The following is a 13739-nucleotide window of genomic DNA, read 5'->3' as shown; positions in this document are numbered from 1 at the left end:
GAAAAGGAATGCTTGAGGACTGGGGTTCCATGGCATTTTTCTTGGGCAGCACTAACTTCCCTTGAGAAGACAGTGCATGTAAGTGCTAAGAGGGGCATGGTGAACTACACAAGAGGCCCTGGTGCAATGCACTTCATCACACAGAAAATTTAACATTTATCTCTCCATCTCAACACGCTTGTCATCTGCAGGATGGCCTTTGGGGCAAGAAAGAGTGATGCTGGGGCAGGATTATCTTGCCCTTCCATAAGGTTTTACACTCTTCAGAGTATTTATGTATTTATTTATTTTCAGCTTATTTTTTGTTAAATTTAATTTATTGGGGTTTTAAACCACACACAGTTCTCTCAGACATGTCTCTGCCTAATTCTTCACCAAGTTCCCTTTCTCCTTTCCTTTACTGTAGACATTTCCTAGACCTCAGTTCTAATCCCCCCACCCCAAATCTTTTCTTGCCACATTTTTCCAAGAATAAGCTACTGCAGTCTCAGCACTACAGCTCTGACCTCTATGCTAATGATTCTCACATCTTTATCTCCAAATTCAAAAATGTTTACTAAATGCCAACAAGGGGATATATTTTTAATTTTAAAAGTGATGTAAGAGTCCTGGCCAGGTGGCTCAGCTGGTTGGAGCATCATCCCATACACCAAAGAGGTTTCAGGTTTGATTTCCAGTCAGGGAGTTTCCAGTTTGATTTCCAGTCAGGATGTATATAGGAGATAACTGATCAATGTTTATCTCTCACATTGATGTTTCTCTCTCTCTCTCTCTCTCCTTCGCTCTCTCTAAAATCAATGAAAACATATCCTTAGGTGAGAATTAAAAACAAAAGTGATGGAAGAAATAAAGAAAAAATTCTGGTGTGTTTGTGCAAAAATTAGAAATATCTACACACAAAAGTAAACACAAATTAAAAGGCAAATAATAAATTAAAATATTGCATTAAATACAACAAATTAACACATATAAATATTATAATAATATATAACATAAGTATTATATAAAATAGTTAATTCACAAAAGAATTGCAGATCTCATATATATAAAAAATATAAGGTAGAAAAATACATTTGAAGAAGTGCAAATTTAAGTAATTTAAATTTTTAAATAGCCATAACCATGGATGGTAATTCATGCACAAAAATATTCAGATTGTATCATTACCATAATATCAAATTGGCAACCACCCAAATGTCCAATCCTAGGGTATAGGTAATTATGACACAATAGGACCCATGGTGAGACTTTTGGAGATCTTCGTATATTTCATAAACAAAATACGTTTTCCCAAATAGTGAAGGCTTAAACTGCTTGAGGAGACTTTCAGTTAAGTATGAAAGACTGGATACATGCATTACTTCTGCTTCCTTTTAAAACTCCACTAATATGACAGCGAAGGGCTAAGAACAAAGGGTAGGACAGAGAAGGAACAATAGTGGACATAAAAATCTGATAAAATCAGGAAGTGGAAAACAGATGGAGAAGTCAAAATTGACCTGGCAAAGTTGAAGGAATGCCTGTGGAGGAACTAATGAGAAAATGCTGATCTCCTCTACCCCTTGCCCCCACACCCCTCCTGCCCGACCCCTGATAGACTAAGAAATCAGCAGTCTCAACTACAGTGGAGGAGAAACAAGTGGCAAAAAAAAACTGGTTGAAAAAAATCTCCATGGGGAAAATTAGAGTTAGGTCTCACCTCTTTGAGCAGTCAGGCAATAATTTTTAACTGTCCCCCAAAGATATAGGAGATTTATTCTCTGGAGCATTGAAACAGAGAGATTCAGTTCTTAAAAATGTGGGCACGGCGGAGGGCTGGGATGATGGTGCCTCAGGTTAAACATGGGAAATAAGTCTGCACACTGAGCCAAAAGACTCTCAGTTCCCTCTCCAGTTGCACAAGAGTGCCAGCAACCAGGCTTGCACCTTCTACGCACCAAACTGCAGGACTTTTCTCTGGAAGAATTGAATGGTCCTAAAGAATAGATCTCTATAGACGCAAGCATTTGGGGGACAATGACACCGTTGACAGGCCTCACCCACCTGCACTGAGGTGCCAGTCCGCATTTTAGTGCCTCACTTTTAAATATCAATGCACATCTGCAGACCCTAGAAAATTTCCTCCTGAAATATACATATTGAAACTATCAAACCAGAAAATGTAGGTGCGAGGAAACAGAGACAATGCAGGAAACAAAACACAATTGTAAAATTAAGTTAAGAACCTCAGAGAAATGAAAAGATACTGAACCCATGATATAAGAACAGAAGAAACCATCAGAAAACCAATAGAGCTATAAGAAATTAAAATATTGTGGCCAAAACTGCCTAATGACACTGTCAGAAACTTGTCTGAGCCATATGTGAGATTTCTATGTAGATTCTATTTGAATAGAAAAAGGACCAGCCATTTAGAATATACTTCTTTGGTCATGCTGCATTCTCTCCCAATGTACTGTTAGAATTTTATTGCCAGTTTTTTACTTATGATTTCTTGTCAACCATTATAAGTGAGGTTAGTCTGTGGTTTTATTTCTTGTGCTATCTTGGTCATATTTTCAGATCAATGTTATGCTGGCCTAATAAGAGTAACTAAGATGCTTCCTTCTTTTTCTGTAGGATGGGCTAGTTAAGATAACATCAGATTCATCTTTTCTTTTAAATATATTTTTTAAAATATAATTTTATCAATTTCAGAGAGGAAGGGAGAGGGAGAAATAGAAACATCAATGATGAGAATCATTGATCAGCTGCCTCCTGCATGCCCACTACTGGGGATCAAGCCTGCAACCCAAGCATGTGCCCTTGACCAGAATTGAACCTGGGCCCTTTCAGTCCACAGGCCAATGCTCTATCCACTGAGCCAAACCAGCCAGGGCTATATTTTTATTGATTTCAGGGAGGAAGGGAGAGGGAGAGAGAAACACCAATGATGAAAAAGAATCATTGATTGCCTACCTCCTGCATGTGCCCTGTCCGGGAATTTAATCGTGACCTCCTGGTTCATAGGTCAACGCTCAACCACTGAGCCACGCCAGCTGGGCCAGATTCATCCTTTCTATAAAGGTTTGCCAGGTAGCATTTTGACAAGTGAAAAGAGATTTTCTCTCACAAGAAATACAGGTTGTTTCTACCCATACTTTATTTTTTAATTTCCACCCTTCACTCTCCTTATTCCTTTCCTTCTGTCCCTCCCAAGAATCTCAGCAAGAGCTTGCTTTTTACAGCTTGTCTTGTTCATACTCTTCTAATTTTACCTGAAAAAAAAATGTCAGTCATAGCATATCTAATTTTCTTTTTAATTAAAACAATTTTTAATTATAGCTGACATACAATATTATGTTAGTATCAGATGTACAACATAGTGATTAAACATTTATTTGCCTTACAAAGTGATCACCACAATAAGTCTAGTAATCATCTGTCACTGTACATAGCTATTATCACAGTATTGACATATTTAACTTCCCTAGTTGCACCTGTGATATTACCAAGTTGGTTTGAAAATTACAAACTTTTTCACCAAAGTTGTTGTTTCAAGAAAATGGCTTGTGCTGGAGACATAAAAGTGGTGTTCAAAGGCCTGCAGAATGTTCCCCAGCAAGCCACGACCAACCCAGTTTCTCTCTCTGGCTTTGGGTTGTTCAGTGTGATGAAGAATTTGGGAAGCAAAAATATAAGACTATAAATATTTCATGCAACATCAATTATGTTTGTAGAAGCAAAGAGAATAAGAACAAAATAAATCCAACGTTCAGGGAGGATAGATGAGGGGCATTTTATGGCGTGAAATGTCCATTTAATTGTGCTTAGATAGATCTGGCCTCAGACTGAAATCAGTTAACTGCTTTATTAAATTCAATATTCTTTTCACATAATGGTATGTTATTAAATATTTTTAAATACTTCTAATTTATTTATTTATTGTTTTTTTAAAGTTCTTTATTGATTAAGGTATTACATGTGTCCTTATTCCCCCATTACCCCCCAACCTCCCCATTCATGCCCTTACCCCCCTGTTGTCTGTGTCCATTGATTAGGCTTATAAGCATGCATATAAGTCCTTTGGTTGATCTCTCCCCCTTACTTGAAAATTCTATAGACTATATTTCTGATGACTCAATCTACTTTTGTTTGTGTTTTTCCTTCTTTAGAAAGAAAACTCTAAAGAGGCCTTTTTCTACTTTTTTTTTACAATTCTTTTCTAGAGTAGTAATGATTAAATTACAGCTGTTTATAAGTTAATTTAAATAAAATTTGAATGTAAATGTTTTATTTGCTTAGAGATCTTATTGTTTATCTCCTTTTGTTTTCAATTAAAGAAATGAAATATCACCTTATCAGAGAAATCTGCTTGAAATATCACATCCAGAGTCCTAAGTCACTTTAGGACTTGCTGAGCTCTGGAACAGTGTGGTCACGGTGCTGGGGTAGCATATGTCACAGCAGCCCCTGCAAGGTGCTGGTTAGCTCTGCAATTCATTTGTTGACTCCTGCTCCCTCTGCTGGCTCCACAGCTCAGTGGCCATCCCCAAATCAATGTCTCAGCCCCAGAATGGATCTTAGGAAGCAGCAAAGGCTACTACAAATGGAGAAACTGAGCCCCAGTGGCTGAGGGATCTTGCTCAAATTCACAAAGTCTGTGACAGGAGCCAGTGCTGTGACCACAGTCTTCTCACTATTCCTCACAGCCCTCACAAGTACAAAATAGTCATAGCTGCTCAAATACATTAGCACCAAGTAGTATTCCTAACCTGAGTTGGAGTATGTTTAAAAAAATGTTTTCAAGTGCATATGTTAATTTATAATGCATGCATAATTGTTGACATTCAGACAGAGATAACTACAAGGTTTTCTTTAAAAGGTTCTACTACTGATACCAGTGATTCACATAATATATATGGCTCCCCAAAACATGATGTCAGGCTGAGCAAAACAAGCCAGACATGAAATAGTTCGATTATTAGATTCCATTTACATGAAGGCTCCATTTCCAGAACAGGCACATCTATGATGATAGAAATCAAATCAGTGGTTACCTGGGGCAGGAGGAACTTCAAATAGGCACAAGCAAACCTTCTATATCTTGATTGTGGTGTTGGTTACACAGGTACACACATTTGTCAAAACTTATTGAACCACCCTCTTCAAAATGAGTGCATTTTTATGCAAATTGTACCTCAATAAAGTTTATTTATAAGAAAAAAATATGTGCTAATCAAGTTCTTCACATTAATCTGTTCTTTCAATATGAGTATCTGAATGCATTTTTAAAAAGAAGAAAATATGAACAAACAGATATCCTCTTGCTTCAGTTTTTGCCATAAGCTTTGATTTCCTTATAATAAGAAAAAAATTAAACCAAAAGTCAGGGTTAGGGAGGGGAATCATTGTTTCCACACATTCTCAGAAGAGAACTAGGTGTTAAAGATGATACGCTGACAGGAGAAATGAAATTATGGCTTGAGCGTAACGCTGGATGGGAAAGTCTTCCTCATCTCAGTCTCACATGACTGGGCGGCACTTGGTCATGTGTGAGCCGAGGGTCTGCCTGCATGTGGCAGAGCAGAAATAGGAGTTAAATTCACTTGTTAGTGCTCAGTCCCCATTGAGTGAGGCATGTGCTCTAGGGTGGGTACTCTGCTGGTGGATGGCATTCATTCAAAGCTTCTTTTCTGCAGCAGATGACCTGGAGGAGCCATTCTTTCTGTTGTAGTAGCACCTACAGTGCAGAGTGACCAGGCTTTGTCTATCACTCTTCATAAGCATCCCACCACGTCTTATGTGAGTGAATTAGCAGTGAGATGAAAAAAACAATCTGGCTTCTGTGGTCAAATTAGATTGTTAAACTAATTTGTGGGCTAAACTAAAAACTAAACTATAAGCTAAAAGTGGGCTAAACAAGTGTCTTCTGCTATAACTATCTCCCCAAGAGAAGGGTATTTTAAGTTTTATACATTTATTTGACCCTTATATCATTAGTGTTCTGAGGAAGCCAACTGGGAGACATTACTTTGGGCATCGGACAATCCAGAAAACATTAGGTCATCTGAGACAGAGTTAAGAGTGTAATCACAACCTGATAAATTAAGAATAACACTTACTCTGCTATTAGAACTGTTATAAACTCTTTAACCCACAATCCTCATATCAACCCTACTAGGAAGGTACTATTATTTCCCCCATTTTATAGTTGAGGAGACTGAGACAGAGAGAAGTTCAGCAGCTTGACCAAGATAAGTAAGAGTCAAAGCCAGAATGCAAACCCAGGCTGTTTGGCTCCATAGCTCAGGCCTTTTTTCTTTTTCTTTTTTCATATACGTTTTAAAATTGATTTTAGAGAGGAAGGGAGAGGGAGATAGAGATAGAAACATCAATGATGAGAGAAAATCATTTATCAGCTGCCTCCTGCATACCCCTCACTGGGGGTCAAGCCTGAAACCCTAACCAGGAATCAAACCGAGACCTCCTAGTTCATAGGTAGATGCTCTACCATTGAGCTACATCAGCTGGGCTAGCGCAGGCCTGTAATAACCATGTTACAGTGCTCTCAGCACTCGAGAGAAAAGTAAAGGGGTAGACACTCTAGACCCTCGCTACTCAGAGTGTGGTCCACGGATCAGCTGCATCAGTATCAACTGGGAGCTTGTAGGGAATGTAGGGCCTCAGGCCCCAACCCAGACAAACTGACTTAAAACAGGCATTTTACAAGATTTTCAGGCGATTCTTTACAATTTGATAAGCACTGCTCTAAACAAGAAAGCCTTAAGTGTTTGCTTTGTTTTGCTTTCAGTCCCAGACTCCTTTGAGAATCTGATGAAAGTCATAGACCCTGAGCACAAAAATGTGCATAGGATTTCAGAAGTCATGGATTCATGTCTACAAAACCCTGCTATGGAGGGTTTGAGGTGGTGGGACCCAGTTCTTTATACTTTACTAGTGTCCTGGTGCATGGATTCATGTACATTGAAAAGAAATTAGTTAGAATGTGGCCAGTGGGGCAGGACTGGGCAAGATGGCCGGACATGCCCTGGAACCAACCTCCTGCGGTCCCTCCCCGCCAGCCGCACCTGGGGCGGAACCTCAGCTCTAAGGGCATCAGTGGTCACTGCAGTTTGGCAGTAAACCAGATTCAGGGCCAACATTGCCCCAGCAACAACATAACTCACGGCCAAAGGTGGAATCGCACAGCCTCACAAAGAATCGGGCTCCCTCCTCTCTGGTTCCAGGATGTGTCACCTGAGAACCGCTGCTGCCAAATCACTGCAGCTCAACAGCTCCTGTGTTGAGCATCTGCCCCCTGGTGGTCAGTGAGTGTCATAACTACCAGTCAGTCGAATGATTGCTTAGCCTTTTATATATATAGACTAGTGGCCAGGTGCACAAAATTCATGCATGGGGGGGGGGGGGCATGTCCCTCAGCCTGGCCTGCACCCTCTTCAATCTGAGATCCCTCGGGGGATGTCTGACTGCCAGTTTAGGCCCAATCCCCTAAACCATCAGTAGGACATCCCTCTCTTAATCTGGGACCACTCACTCCTAACCGCTCACCTGCCTGATTACCCCTAACTACTCTGCCTGCCGGCCTGCTCACCCCCAACTTCCCCTCCCCACCAGCCTTCTTGCCCCCAACTGCCACCCCCCCTGTCGGCCTGCTCACTCCCAACTGCCCCCCTGCCGGCCTGCTTGCCCCAAATTGCCCCCCCCCTCGCCAGCCTGCTCGCCCCCAACTACCCCCACCCCCGCCAGCCTGATCACCCCAAAATGCCCTCCCCTCCTGGCCTGATTGACCCTAACCGCCTCTGCCTCGGCCCCGCCACCATGGCTTTATCTGGAAAGAGGTCCGGAAGGTCTCCCAGAAGGTCTCCCAGTCTAATTAGCATATTATCCTTTTATTAGTATAGATTATTGCATTTAATCCTCACAAACCCACTATTGAAGCTTGCAGAGGTAAAATAACTTGCCTTAGTCATAGCTAGGAAGTGGTAACACCAGGGTCAAATCTTGACATCCCACAGCCAGGGCTCAGCTATCACACCACACTGCCTAGATGTGACTCAACCACAGTGATTCTGAGCCCTGATAGAACCTTCCCTCTCTCTGACAAGATCATTCTCTCCATGTAGAGTGCAGTTCTGAAAGAAGCATTGATGGAGTGCAGAGGAAGGGGACACAGCTCAAGAGGGAGGATGGTCAGGTGGACTCCTGCAATCCAGGTGATGGTGAATGTCCCAATCAGAACCCCCTCACATACTAGTATTTTCCTGACATACTTCCAATCTGCACAACCTCAAGTGGCATGTCAATCATGATTTTTATTTTTATTTTTTTGTTAATCCTCACCCTAGGATATTGTTCCATTGATTTTTAGGGATAGTGGAAGAGAGAGGAAAAAACAGAGAAACATCGATGTGAGAGAAATACATCAACTGGTTGCCTTCTGCATGAGCCCTGACCAGGGCCCAGGCAGGGAGGAGCCTGCAACCAAGGCACATGCCCTTAACCAGAATCAAACCCGGGACCCTTTGGTCCACAGGCTGATGCTCTACCCATTGAGCCAAACCAGCTAGGGCGCAATCATGATTTTTGCCTACTTTGCTCTCCCACTCTAAACAATGGTTGACAAACAGATTTCATTCCATGGGCCAACCGATTGATTGGTCTTAGCTGCTTGGTGTTCAACATCGAAAAGAGCCAGCTGAGGAGCAACAAGGATAACACAGTAATAGGATGCCAGTGCCACTTATTTGCCACCTGGTACATTTAATCACTGCTTAATCCCCTTGGATTCTCATTTATTTATTTAATCTGCCTGCAATAAGTGTGGATTCTGCACACACAGCAGCAGCCTAATGGAATAATGAACTTAAAGTGTCTCACGGAATGGAGAATTATTTAAAAACATATATAACTTAAACATTTTATTTTCAAGTAAAACACCTAAGTACACATGTATTAATCAATTTTGGATGTAAGGCTGTCTTTTTGCTTCTGGGTCCACTATTTTGGAGCTCCCACAGATTTTTTTTTTATATATATCACACTTAAAAATGCACTATCTTTTAAAGATCCTCTCAAAGCAATCTGGAAGCAGCATGTTAACACATTTTCTCCAGTTGCGACTGACTTCCCCACACTTCATCCAAAAGCAAAAATTGTGTGGAAAATTCATTTTTATAGGTAAGGTGTAGAGTTGGTGAGGTATGGGCACCTTACCTAATATTGAAATAGTACCTGTGAAAGAATGGCGCTAGGTCAACTGGGCATTACCTGAATTCCTGCATTCATCAGGCTATAAATCTGGGGGCATGAGCCATAGTGCAAAAGGGAGTCAATGGTTGCTGAGTGGTTAGGATTGTTGGTGGTGACCTGCCTAGGGCCCAATGGGGGAAGCCAAAATGATCTCAACTTGTCTCTTTCGCATACATTCCTGGCTGTAGGAATTGCTACTTCCCTATGTATAAGCAGATTGCCTGCGGTCATGCAGTCATGATTCCCACAGCAGTTCAAGAATTCTGGGTTACTCATGTACACAATAAATAAAAAATGTAGTATATATGTATGTATATGGAAGAAAGCACAATGGGTATATTCTGGCAGTAAGAATGTCCAGCCATATATAACTTATTTTTCCATCTAAAATACACATTTCTATACAGTAACCTATTTGATCTTCTCAATTACTATGGATATATACCAACAGGACAGATATTATTATCTTCCTTTTAAACATCAGAAAATAGAGTCTTAAAAAGATTAAATACTAGTAATTTCCTCAAAATCTCTCAGATAGCACAACAGAACCTGAACTCAAGTCCAGATTTTCTGTCCAAATCCAGTGTGTTTTACTACATTATCTGCTCATGGTATTGCTCAGCATGTTCAGTTGATTATGGGGTAGCCCTAACTGAGGAAAATTTTTAAGTCTCCATCTTTTACAGAATCAGAGCCTATTATATGAGTTTACAAGTCCTCCTTAACTTGCTGAACGACATTACTCCTTTATATTTTTTATACTTTTCCCACTGAAAGATGGACTCATTTCCTTCACCTTGAATCCAAGCTGACTTTGGTGACTTGCTTGACCATAACCCTGCAGAAGTGCTGTCCTTTGATTTCAGAGTCTAGTTCATAAGAAGTCATTCTGTTTTTGTCTAGGCCTCTTAGAACTCACTCTTTGAAGCCTGCTGCCATGCTATGATGAAGCCCAAGCAACCCCGTGGAGAGACCCATGAGAAGAGGAACCACGGATCCAGGAGACAGCGTTAGCTGAACTCCCAGCCAAAAGCTAGCACCAGCTTGCCAGTCATGTGGATGAGCCATCTTAGAAATGGGCCATCTAGTCCTAGACAGAACAGGTGAGCCGTCCCCATGCACAGCTGCCCAATTTGTAGATTTGTGGACTAAATAAGCAATTATTATTTTAAGCCACTGAGTTTTCAATGGTTTGTTTCACAGAGAATAACTAGAATCTACCTTTTCAAAACCTTTATGTTTAAAACAACACCAAAAAGAAATGTGGTGGCATATATCAGAATGGTTATGTACTATATTTTCATGTTTATTTCACTGAGATATTCTATTTTATATAAGAAGAAGCAAATGAAGAGAATATCCTCTAACTTATAAAAGCAAAAAGAAAGAGGCAATTAGACAAAATGTTTTAAAATGACTTCAATCCTCAATAATGAAAATCTTACTATAAATACGTTAGTATATGGTTCAAAACTCTGTGGAAAGAATTAGGCCCTCAAGCCTTTACAGTTGCATGAAGATCTAAATATAAAAAATTAAAACGGAAATTTATGTCAATTTCTTAATGACATCACTTAAAATTTTAAGTTAATTAACTAATTAACAACTTAATTAACTCAGCACTTAATTTACCTACATGAGTTCACTTAAATTCCCTAGCTGTGATTTAATGAACTTTCCGTGTAATTCCTGATTAACCGTGAAAATTGTGTGATGTATATTTCTTCAATTTAAAAGATATTTCTTGAAATTAAATTAAAGGCAGAACACTAAGCCTAGAAGTGAGTTTTCATGTTTATTTCAGTAGGTAATATCCCTGAACGTCTGGCATGTGGCAATTTTCCCACTCCATTTTTTTCTTTCAAAAAGAAAATCAGCCCTAGCTGGTTTGGCTTAGTGGATAGAGCATTGGCCTGCGGATGCCTGGGTCGTGGGCTCAATCCCCAGTAGGGGGCGTGCAGGAGGCAGCCAATCAATGATTCTCTCTCATCATTGATGTTTCTATCTCTCTCTCCCCCCTTTCCTCTCTGAAATCAATAAAAATATTTTTTTAAAAAAGAAAATCATATTTGCATTTGTTTGTTTGCTTAAATGCATCAATATAAGATTTGAAAGTCATCAAGCCCCTGTAAGCAAATTTCGTCAAAATGTATTAATAATTATCCTATATTTTTAAAAGAAGGTACCCTGAAACAAACAATAATTTAAAATCACAGGAGAGGCCCTGGCCAGGTAGCTCAGTTGGATAAAGCATCGCCCTGATACACCAGGTTGCCAGTTCGATCCCTAGTCAGGGCACATGCAAGAATCAACCAATGAATGCATGAATAAGTGGGACAAGTCAATGTTTCTCTCATTCATTCTCTCTCTCTCTCTCTCTCTCTCTCTCTCTCTCTCTCTCATCAATAAATAAAAAGATTTTTAAAATTAAATTTAAAAAATAAAAACACAGGAGAAAGTTTGTTATAAAACATTTCTCTATGCTAGATTTACTTATTTACTGTACATGTTTAAATATCAATTATGCATATTCCTATTACTCAATGTGTGGCTTATGGACTTGTGCCAGTCTGAGTTGAAAAGACTATATTTTTCTCCTGTATTTTTCCCTTACTCCCACACTACTACCACACTCACAACACTTCTGACACCAGATCTGTGGGGGTTTTGCCACCAAGCAATTCTCTGCAACACCAGCTAGATGTCCTACAATTTAACTCAATTCTGACACTATCTACCTGGAGAGAGCATCAGATCCCACAAGACTGCTCCTCACTCCAGATGCCAATTGCAGTCCAAGTTATCACCTGTGTTTCTGACCAATTGGCTATAAATCTGAGGTTCCATGACACCCTCCTTGGGTTCAATGAATTTGCTATTGCAGCTCATAGGACTCAGGGAAACACTTAACTCTTACCAGTTTATTAAGTGATATGATAAAGGTTACAGATGACTAGCCAGATGAAGGATACATAAGGTGAGGTCTGGGAGGGTCCTGAGAGCAAGAGCTTCTGTCCTGATAGAGTTGGGGTGTGGAAGTTCCCCAATTTGGAGGGGGAGCTTTAGGGATTTTTATGGAGGTTTCATCATATAGGCATAATCAATCATTAACTCCATTTCTAGCCCCTCTCTCCCCTATGAAATCTAAATTTTAGGCTCTATTATTATCTTCATTTACACATGAGAAATTTGAGGCCATAAAGATTTAGTTCCACAGCCAAGGTCACCAACCATACAATAAGAACTTTAAATTGAACCACCAGTCTGAAACCACCATCCATTTCAGCATTACTGGATGAAATCAGAAGTAAACACTCAAACACACTAAGCTTTACCTGCACGGAGAAGGAGGATTAGGTGGAATACAATTAAAATCGATACCAGCTCCCCACTTAAATATGATGAAGTCTATTCTTTGTGAAGATCTGAGATTTTGTTTTTTCATCTGAAAGATGAGGTTAATATGGACCGATAGGAAGATGATTTTTCTTTAGTAAAGAGCTGAAGATATTTTTATGTCTATGAACTCTTGAATATTCTTGCTTTGCAAAAGGACCAACACAGGCTACTGAAACAAACATGTTCTTGCCAATACAATAAAGCCAGTATATAACTGCCCATCCAGAGACGGAGAATGAATTATAGTGACAAATCTACATTTTAAGATCTGTGAGTGAAAGGTGAAAAGCAAACACTATAAAGTGTTATTTGTCTAGTTGAAGAGAAGCTAATGGAACAGAAACAAACTACAATACCGCACTGATTATGAACACCATCCTCTTTTAGAAACGTGGGCAATTTAAGGACACTCTTCTTATTTTGGAAAAGACCCTACTTTAATTATTCTCTCAACAAAATACAACTATATGGCTGCTGTCTGAAAAACTTTAATTGAAACAGTTCACATGATTAAGAAAAAAATTCTTATAGAGGCACTCCTCTTTGAACGCCCAATTCAGGAACTTTTTGACACAGAAATGTCCTCCAATGCCAGCCCTTCAAGAAACTCAAGAAAGAACATCACCCATTCCCTCACATCTGTGTCCCCGGCCCAAATAGAAATGTGTAATTATATTGGAGTGTATACGCCTTTCCTTGCCAGTCACTGAGGAACATCATCCCAGCATGGATGCCCTGACTAGTGTTCAGGTTCCCAGGCCTGGTCACAACAGCCTGATTCAGTTAAAATGTAGCAGAAACAATACAGAAGAAAAATGAATAGAGGACAAATATGAAAGGCTGGATGGTGTATGTTCCCGTTATCTATTTTCTGTGTAACAAACCATCCCCAAATGAAATGCTTTAAAAACAACCGATTGTTATTGCTCATGTTCCTGTGGGTTGACTAAGCTCAGCTGGGAGTTATTAGGGTCTCCCATGCAGTTGCAACCAGAAGGGTCTGCAGCTCATGTTCTCTAAAAGCTTAGCTGGACTGGATGTCCAAAACGATTTCTTCACTCGCCATGTCTGGAACCTGAGCTGGA

This window comes from Cnephaeus nilssonii (assembly GCF_951640355.1).
Source record: "Cnephaeus nilssonii genome assembly, chromosome: 14".
In the NCBI taxonomy this organism is placed as follows: Eukaryota; Metazoa; Chordata; class Mammalia; order Chiroptera; family Vespertilionidae; genus Cnephaeus; species Cnephaeus nilssonii.
Note: the sequence above shows the minus strand (reverse complement) of the source record.